Source organism: Pseudophryne corroboree, chromosome 3 (assembly GCF_028390025.1).
Source record: "Pseudophryne corroboree isolate aPseCor3 chromosome 3, aPseCor3.hap2, whole genome shotgun sequence".
Taxonomy (NCBI): Eukaryota; Metazoa; Chordata; class Amphibia; order Anura; family Myobatrachidae; genus Pseudophryne; species Pseudophryne corroboree.
Window position 1 is genome coordinate 760,883,187 of NC_086446.1, and position 9,322 is coordinate 760,892,508.

At 43.5% G+C, this 9,322-nt stretch overlaps 1 pseudogene; it reads right to left on the bottom strand.

Annotated features, from left to right (window-relative positions):
* Positions 1 to 8,621: 8,621 nt before the first annotated feature.
* On the bottom strand, positions 8,622 to 8,740 carry LOC134892883 (5S ribosomal RNA; annotated as a pseudogene).
* Between the last annotated feature and the right edge of the window lie 582 nt (positions 8,741 to 9,322).

The following is a 9,322-nucleotide window of genomic DNA, read 5'->3' on the forward strand; positions in this document are numbered from 1 at the left end:
GTCCACAGCTGTACCTACCTCTGTGTTGTCACTCGTCGTCCATAAGTATAAGTAATACTATACTATCCATCCATCTACATTGTATACCTGTGGTGGGTTTTTTTTTCTTTCTTCATACTAGTTTAGCAGTCTGCTGACAGTGTCCACCGGGTCCGTTATACAGTATATTATATATATATAAGCAGCAGTACGGTAGGCTACGGCTGTATCTACCTCTGTGTCGTCAGTGCACTCGTCGTCCATAAGTAATATAATACTATACTATCCATCCATCTACATTGTATACCTGTGGTGTTTTGTTTTTTTCTTCATACTAGTTTAGCAGTCTGCTGACAGTGTCCACCAGGTCCGTTATACAGTATATTATATATATAAGCAGCAGTATGGTAGGCCACGGCTGTACCTACCTCTGTGTCATCACTCGTCGTCCATAAGTATAAGTAATACTATACTATCCATCCATCTACATTGTATACCTGTGGTGTTTTTTTTTTTCTTTCTTCATACTAGTTTAGCAGTCTGTTGACAGTGTCCACCAGGTCTGTTATACAGTATATTATATATAAGCAGCAGTACGGTAGGCCACGGCTGTACCTACCTCTGTGTCGTCAGTGCACTCATCGTCCATAAGTAATATAATACTATACTATCCATCCATCTACATTGTATACCTGTGGTGTTTTATTTTCTTCATACTAGTTTAGCAGTCTGCTGACAGTGTCCACCAGGTCCGTTATATAGTATATTATATATATAAGCAGCAGTACGGTAGGCCACGGCTGTACCTACCTCTGTGTCGTCACTCGTCGTCCATAAGTATAAGTAATTCTATACTATCCTATCCATCCATCTACATTGTATACCTGTGGTGTTTTTTTTTCTTTCTTCATACTAGTTTAGCAGTCTGCTGACAGTGTCCACCAGGTCCGTTATACAGTATATTATATATATAAGCAGCAGTACGGTGTACCTACCTCTGTGTTGTCACTCGTCGTCCATAAGTATAAGTAATACTATACTATCCATCCATCTACATTGTATACCTGTGGTGTTTTTTTTTTCTTTCTTCATACTAGTTTAGCAGTCTGCTGACAGTGTCCACCAGGTCCGTTATACAGTATATTACATATATAAGCAGCAGTACGGTAGGCCACGGCTGTACCTACCTCTGTGTCGTCAGTGCACTCGTCGTCCATAAGTAATATAATACTACACTATCCATCCATCTACATTGTATACCTGTGGTGTTTTTTTTTTCTTTCTTCATACTAGTTTAGCAGTCTGCTGACAGTGTCCACCAGGTCCGTTATACAGTATATTATATATATAAGCAGCAGTACGGTAGGCAATGGCTGTACCTACCTCTGTGTCGTCACTCGTCGTCCATAAGTATAAGTAATAATAGTATACTATCCACCCATCTACATTGTATACCTGTGGTGGCTTTTAGTTGTGCGCAAAATATGGAGAACAAAAATGTGGAGGTTAAAAATTTAGGGAAAGATCAAGATCCACTTCCACCTCGTGCTGAAGCTGCTGCCACTAGTCATGGCCGAGACGATGAAATGCCATCAACGTCGTCTGCCAAGGCCGATGCCCAATGTCATAGTACAGAGCATGTAAAATCATTGCGCCTCTTTTTTCTTTGCGTCATGTGCTGTTTGGGGAGTATTTTTTGGAAGGGCCATCCTGCGTGACACTGCAGTGCCACTCCTAGATGGGCCAGGTGTTTGTCTCGGCCACTAGGGTCGCTTAGCTTACTCACACAGCTACCTCATTGCGCCTCTTTTTTTCTTTGCATCATGTGCTGTTTGGGGAGTATTTTTTGGAAGGGCCATCCTGCCTGATACTGCAGTGCCACTCCTAGATGGGCCAGGTGTTTGTGTCGGCCACTTGGGTCGCTTAGCTTAGCCATCCAGCGACCTCGGTGCAAATTTTAGGACTAAAAATAATATTGTGAGGTGTGAGGTGTTCAGAATAGACTGAAAATGAGTGTAAATTATGGTTATTGAGGTTAATAATACTATGGTATCAAAATGAACCCCAAATTCAATGATTTAAGCTGTTTTTTAGGTTTTTTTGAAAAAAACACCCGAATCCAAAACACACCCGAATCCGACAAAAAAAATTCGGTGAGGTTTTGCCAAAACGCGTTCGAACCCAAAACACGGCCGCGGAACCGAACCCAAAACAAAAACACAAAACCCGAAAAATTTCCGGTGCACATCACTAGTTACATTTAGTATATAGGGCCTAATTCAGACCTGTTCGCTCGCTAGGTTTTTTTTGCAGTCCTGCGTTCGCATGGTCGCCTCCCATAGGGGAGTGTATTTTAGCATTGCAAGTGTGCGTACGCATGTGCAGATGAGCGGTACAAAAAACCTTGTGCAGTCTCTGTGCAGCCCAGGACTTACTCAGCCGCTGCGATCACTTCAGCCTGTCCGGGGCCAGAATTGACGTCAGACACCCACCCTGCAAACGCATGGACACGCCTTTGTTTTTCCAACCACTCCCTGAAAATTGTCAGTTGCCACCCACAAATGCCCTCTTCCTGTCAATCTCCTTGCCATCGGCTGTGCAAATGGAATCTTCGTAAAACCCATCGTTCAGCAATGATCCGCTTTGTACCTGTGTGACGCGCCTGTGAATTGCGGCAAATACACATGCGCAGTTCTGACCTGATCACAGCGCTGCAAAAAAGCTAGCTAGCGATCAGGTCTGAATTAGGCCCTTAGTAGTTTAATTATAAATGAAACAGTCTGTCGTAATATGACAGTTAATAATCTCAGTACACAGGGCCAAAAGTCACAGTAAATTCCGTCTCATGTATAATCTGATTCATAGACAGTTTAACAGAACATATTTTGCAAGGAAAATCAGATAATGTAGCATATTCAATTAGCCGTGGGGTTTGCCCAGCTGTTAATTACCGTGCTACATGTGTAACGGCTATTAAATTAAATAACATATATATTGGTAGATGCTCAATTAGCTTAGTGATATCATTCAGGTGCTCGAAAGGGAGGGGTATTTCTAAACAAGAAAAAAGGCAATTGGTTTCCCCCAGCACCCTGAATGATAACCTAGATGCTCAATTAGCTTAGTGATATCATTCAGGTGCTCGAAAGGGAGGGGTATTTCTAAACAAGAAAAAAGGCAATTGGTTTCCCCCAGCACCCTGAATGATAACCGTAACCAGATATAAATCCCACATGATAATAGAATTCAGAGATCTTCGTTACACATATTTGCGCAGATGTGTGAATAAGCCCCAAAGCCGCATCAAGGCGTCTCTGTATATTTGGGGTCCCTAGCGCTATATCTAGGTGCAGGGTGTGGCACCCCAAAATTGAGCATCTACCAATATATATGTTTGTTGTGAGAGGCAGAGAGGTTCCTGCATTAGGAGGAGGTGCAGGCCCTGACATGCCACATGGAGCATTATGGGGTTGCTCCAAGGTAGGTAGCTCTTAGCTTAGACATATTGTAGTAAGGAGCCATTATCATGTGGCTTCTTACTGGTTAATCTTAGACCCAGATTGGGGTAATGGAGGTGTGAGGTGTGGTGCCTCTGGACTGGCTGAGCTGGATGGCTTTAGTGTGGCATACCTTTACATTCTATTAACACTTTTCACTTATTAATTTCTTAACACTATTTCTCTATTTTAATTGCATTTCATTTTTGTATCACTTTCTCTATAGCTTCGGCTTCTTAAATACTAATTTATTAACACTATAGTTTTTTCACTGGTATGCTACACTGGACTTTGTGGCTTATGCTGGTGTTTTGGGGTGCCACACCCTGCACCTAGATATAGTGCTAGGGACCCCAAATATACAGAGACGCCTTGATGCGGCTTTGGGGCTTATTCACACATTGCGCAAATATGTGTAACGAAGATCTCTGAATTCTATTATCATGTGGGATTTATATCTGGTTACGGTTATCATTCAGGGTGCTGGGGGAAACCAATTGCCTTTTTTCTTGCTATTAAATTAAATAGCCTTATTCCCCGCACCTAAAATCAGGGGTTAACACACTGAAAACTCACTGATTCTGCATAAACTGTGTACTCAATGGGTTTTCTCACGTGTTTCCCTGATGGTGCCTTTTTCTTGTATGCACGGGTCTCCAGGAACATGGCGCCTGCTCCTTGTTCTTAGGGACATCTCTAATGCGCATGTGCAAATCACCGGGAAAATGGCTGCCACTACATTTTTCATGTGAGTTCTGCTGCTCTGCCAGCCGCCGCGGGACTCTGGAGACAGGGGAAGGGTAAGTATAACTATATAATGGTGCAGGGTGTACAGTATGGGCTTCCCTGGATGCTGGGGCCTGTGTGCACCTCACACCCAGCGTACCCATTTTAGATATGCCACAGGCAGTAACTGGGCGGCGACCATAAGAACTGACTGAACTGTGTAACTGAAATCGATGCCTGTTTCAGATGTATCTTATACACCCAGCATGGGGAGGGTACAAGTCAAGGTAGAAATGATGATGTTTGCGTCTACAGGCTTAAATGTAGTGGGTGGGATAGGCTTCCACATGCAGTTACATGGCTCATTATCGGTTGGCAGACTTCTGTGTCAACTAACCAATGGAAGTCCTGAGAGAGGGCGATACACCAAGGGGGGCCTGCTGATTGCTCTGTCTTGCTATGCAGCTATGATATATGCTGTTGAGCTTACCGTTCCAGCAGACGCCAGCCAATATTAAAAATTGTTGTGGGTACAGTTTTCTGTTTTTTGTTCTCCGTCTCCCCTCTGGTAGTTTTGGTCTGTTTGCAGCCCTAGGGTTGCAGAACTAGACAGATTCTCCCATTTCCATAAGGAAGTAAGTAGGCTACTCTTCTTCGTGGAAGCACCTGACTCAGGATCAGGCATGTAGCAGTAGAGGCAATCACTTAGGGCTTTGGAGGCGAGGGTCTGTTGCTTTGTCTCCAGCTAGTCATGCAGTCCCTAGCAGCAAGAGCAGCGGTGGGCACCAAATCCCTGCTTGCTAGAGGACGTAAAGGATGAGTAAGTAGCTACTGTACATGTACACAACTAAACATAACAGGGTTGCATCAGTGATGTTATGCTATTGTTGATGAAGGAAGAAACAGGTCATCTAAACATTGCCTTAGGTGGATCTGAGTAAGAGATTTCACAATATATTTTGGTAACACGGAAATTGGTGCAGGTGGGACTGTCCCACACCTCACAAAGAACAATGGCAGCTATTTGAAATATTTAAAAAAGTACACAGTGGAATCTGGGATAAAGGAAACCATTATGGGGGTAATTCCAAGTTGATCGCAGCAGGATTTTTGATAGCAATTGGGCAAAACCATGTGCACTGCAGGGGAAGCAGATATAACATGTGCAGAAAGAGTTAGATTTGGGTGGGTTATTTTATTTCTGTGCCGGGTAAATACTGGCTGCTTTATTTTTACACTGCAAATTAGATTGCAGATTGAACACACCCCACCCAAATCTCACTCTCTCTGCACATGTTATATCTGCCTCCCCTGCAGTGCACATGGTTTTGCCCAATTGCTATCAAAAATCCTGCTGCGATCAACTTGGAATTACCCCCTATGGAGGTCATTCCGAGTTGTTCGCTCGCAAGGCGATTTTAGCAGAGTTGCTCACGCTAAGCCGCCGCCTACTGGGAGTGAATCTTAGCATCTTAAAATTGCGAACGATGTATTCGCAATATTGCGATTAGCACACCTCTTAGCAGTTTCAGAGTAGCTTCAGACTTACTCGGCATCTGCGATCAGTTCAGTGCTTGTTGTTCCTGGTTTGACGTCACAAACACACCCAGCGTTCGCCCAGACACTCCCCCGTTTCTCCAGCCACTCCTGCGAACGGTAGAGTTTTTTTCCCACACGCCCCTAAAACGGCCTGTTTCCGCCCAGTAACACCCATTTCCTGTCAATCACACTACGATCGCCTGAGTGATGAAAAAGCTGTGAGTAAAATTCCTAACTTCATAGCAAATTTACTTGGCGCAGTCGCAGTGCGGACATTGCGCAAGCGGAAAATCGCTGTGATGCGATGAAATTTACCGAGCGAACGACTCGGAATGAGGGCCATTGTTTCCAACTCTACAGGTAACAATGGGCATATTCTGCCTCACATGGTGCAAACAAAGTAGATGTAAGTAGGGAAGGCAGCGGTGCCCAGATTTACTGCCTTATATTAATGTGAGTTTCCGTACGGCTACAAGTGTAAAGGACCATTACACACTGTTATTCCATCCACAGCCACGATCATTAGTATCGACAGTAGCACCTCCAATGCTGGGTCCAGTACATCCAATGGAAATAGGTGTCCCATCACTGTATATGGGTGTCAGAATAGCACAGAACTCTGGCTATATGTATATGGCACTCCCATGATATTCCCACATGAAGGATCTCTTGTGTGCATCTGTAATGTAGCCACCCAGAAACACCTATTTTATGGAGAGATCCAGCCAAGATCTGTCTGACTCAGAATCACCTGGAACTGCATACAACTCAGAATCACCTGGAACTGCATACACCTTAGAATTAAGTGATGTGCACCGGACATTTTTCGGGTTTTGTGTTTTGGTTTTGGATTCGGTTCCGCGGCCGTGTTTTGGATTCGGACGCGTTTTGGCAAAACCTCACCGAAATTTTTTTGTCGGATTCGGGTGTGTTTTGGATTCGGGTGTTTTTTTTTAAAAACCCTAAAAAACTGCTTAAATCATAGAATTTGGGGGTCATTTTGATCCCATAGTATTAATAACCTCAATAACCATAACTTCCACGCATTTTCAGTCTATTTTGAACACCTCACATCTCACAATATTATTTTTAGTCCTAAAATTTGCACCGAGGTCGCTGTGTGACTAAGCTAAGCGACCCAAGTGGCCGACACAAACACCTGGCCCATCTAAGAGTGGCACTGCAGTGTCAGACAGGATGGCACTTCAAAAAAATAGTCCCCAAACAGCACATGATGCAAAGAAAGAGGCGCACCAAGGTCGCTGTGTGACTAAGATAAGCGACACAAGTGGCCGACACAAACACCTGGCCCATCTAGGAGTGGCACTGCAGTGTCAGACAGGATGGCACTTCAAAAAAATAGTCCCCAAACAGCACATGATGCAAATAAAAAAGAGGCGCACCAAGGTCGCTGTGTGACTAAGCTAAGCGACCCAAGTGGCCGACACAAACACCTGGCCCATCTAGGAGTGGCACTGCAGTGTCAGGCAGGATGGCACTTCAAAAAAATAGTCCCCAAACAGCACATGATGCAAAGAAAAATAGAGGCGCACCAAGGTCGCTGTGTGACTAAGCTAAGCGACACAAGTGGCCGACACAAACACTTGGCCCATCTAGGAGTGGCACTGCAGTGTCAAGCAGGATGGAACTTCAAAAAATGCTCTCTACTATGACATTGGGCATCGGCCTTGGTAGACGACGTTGAAGGCATTTCATTGTCTCAGCCATGACTAGTGGCAGCAGCTTCAGCACGAGGTGGAAGTGGATCTTGATCTTTCCCTATTTTACCCTCCACATTTTTGTTCTCCATTTTTTAATGTGTGGAATTATATGCCAGTATCAATAGCAATGGCCTACTACTATATATACTGCGCACAACTAAAATGCACCACAGGCATTGAATGTAGATGGATAGTATACTTAATGACGACACAGAGGTAGGTACAGCAGTGGCCTTCCGTACCGTACTGCTATATATAGTATACTGGTGGTCACTGTGCAAGCAAACTGCAAAACTAAAATGCACCACAAGTATAGAATGTAGATGGATAGTATACTTAATGACGACACAGAGGTAGGTACAGCAGTGGCCTTCTGTACCGTACTGCTATATATAGCATACTGGTGGTCACTGTGTCAGCAAACTCCAAAACTAAAATGCACCACAGGTATAGAATCTAGATGGATAGTATACTTGACAAGAAAAGGGGCGACTGGGCACCGGTATATGCTAAATTGTTATTGATATAGAAAAAACCAAAGCTGGACAGTTGAACTGAAAGAAAGAAAAATATAATCTTTCGATGATTGTCCTTATTGGTGGTGCGCCCAGAGCTAGAAAGTACAAGTACTAACAATGGGAGAAAAGAGAAAGCTCTTGTGTGGGCGCACTCTTTGTAAGGGGAAGAAAAGATTTTCAAATAGGGAGGAATAACGTTAAGACTTAATTTTTATTAGTTATTGAATTAAAACAAAATACCCATCTATGATCCAACAAATAAAAAAATAATTTTTAAGTGTACAAAACAATAATAAAAAGTTAAAAAATGTTCTGGTCAATAAATCTTGAAAGAAAGATTTAGAAGGATTGCAGACACTGATTAGTCTGGCACCCGTTTCTTTCTGACCAGTACAGATAATCTGTATTAATGGGACCCAAAAGGGGGAGGTCAGTGTATACGTTATATCATAGAAAGACCACTAAATTCGGTCAATTACTATGCACTTTACTGATTACCACTGGTACCACCAGCCATGCATGCAGAATGTGTGTCAGGATATCCTAATAGGGAACATTTTTTAGACAAAGAGCAAGAAAAAATGGATTAGTGGTGATACTGCTGTTGGTGTCCACCCTTCTGAAGAAGGGGAATAGTTCCTACCCTACAACACCGGGTATTCCCAGGGAGTCTCCCCTCCCGGTACTGTCCCAGCCCAACGCTGTTTAGCTTCCAAGATCGGACGAGATCGGGCGTGAGCAGCGTGGTATGATAGTAGGGAGGATATCTACCAATGAGAGTGCACCTATATATGAAAATAAAGAATAACAGAAAAGATGGGATAAGTAGTGCGTGGATCTACTTTCCTTGTTAGGCAGGGTAAAAACGGCCGTCACTTAGTGGCGCCGTGTACCCTGGATCGGGGATGAGAGTCCACTGAATGTTAGCCAGATGGAGAGAAAAGAAGGATAAGGGGATAAAGTTTAAGATTAGAATGTGGTGGGTAGATGGTAATAAGTAAAACCTCCATAGGAAGGTCCCGCTGAAGAGGTCACTGTGTCAGCAAACTGCAAAACTAAAATGCACCACAGGTATAGAATCTAGATGGATAGTATACTTAACGACACAGAGGTAGGTACAGCAGTGGCCTTCCGTACCATACTGCTATATATTATATACTGGTGGTCACTGTGTCAGCAAACTCCAAAACTAAAATGCACCACAGGTATAGAATGTAGATGGATAGTAAACTTGACGACACAGAGGAAGGTACAGCAGTTTCCGTACCGTACTGCTATATATACTGGTGGTCACTGTGTCAGCAAACTGCAAAACTAAAATGCACCACAGGTATAGAATCTA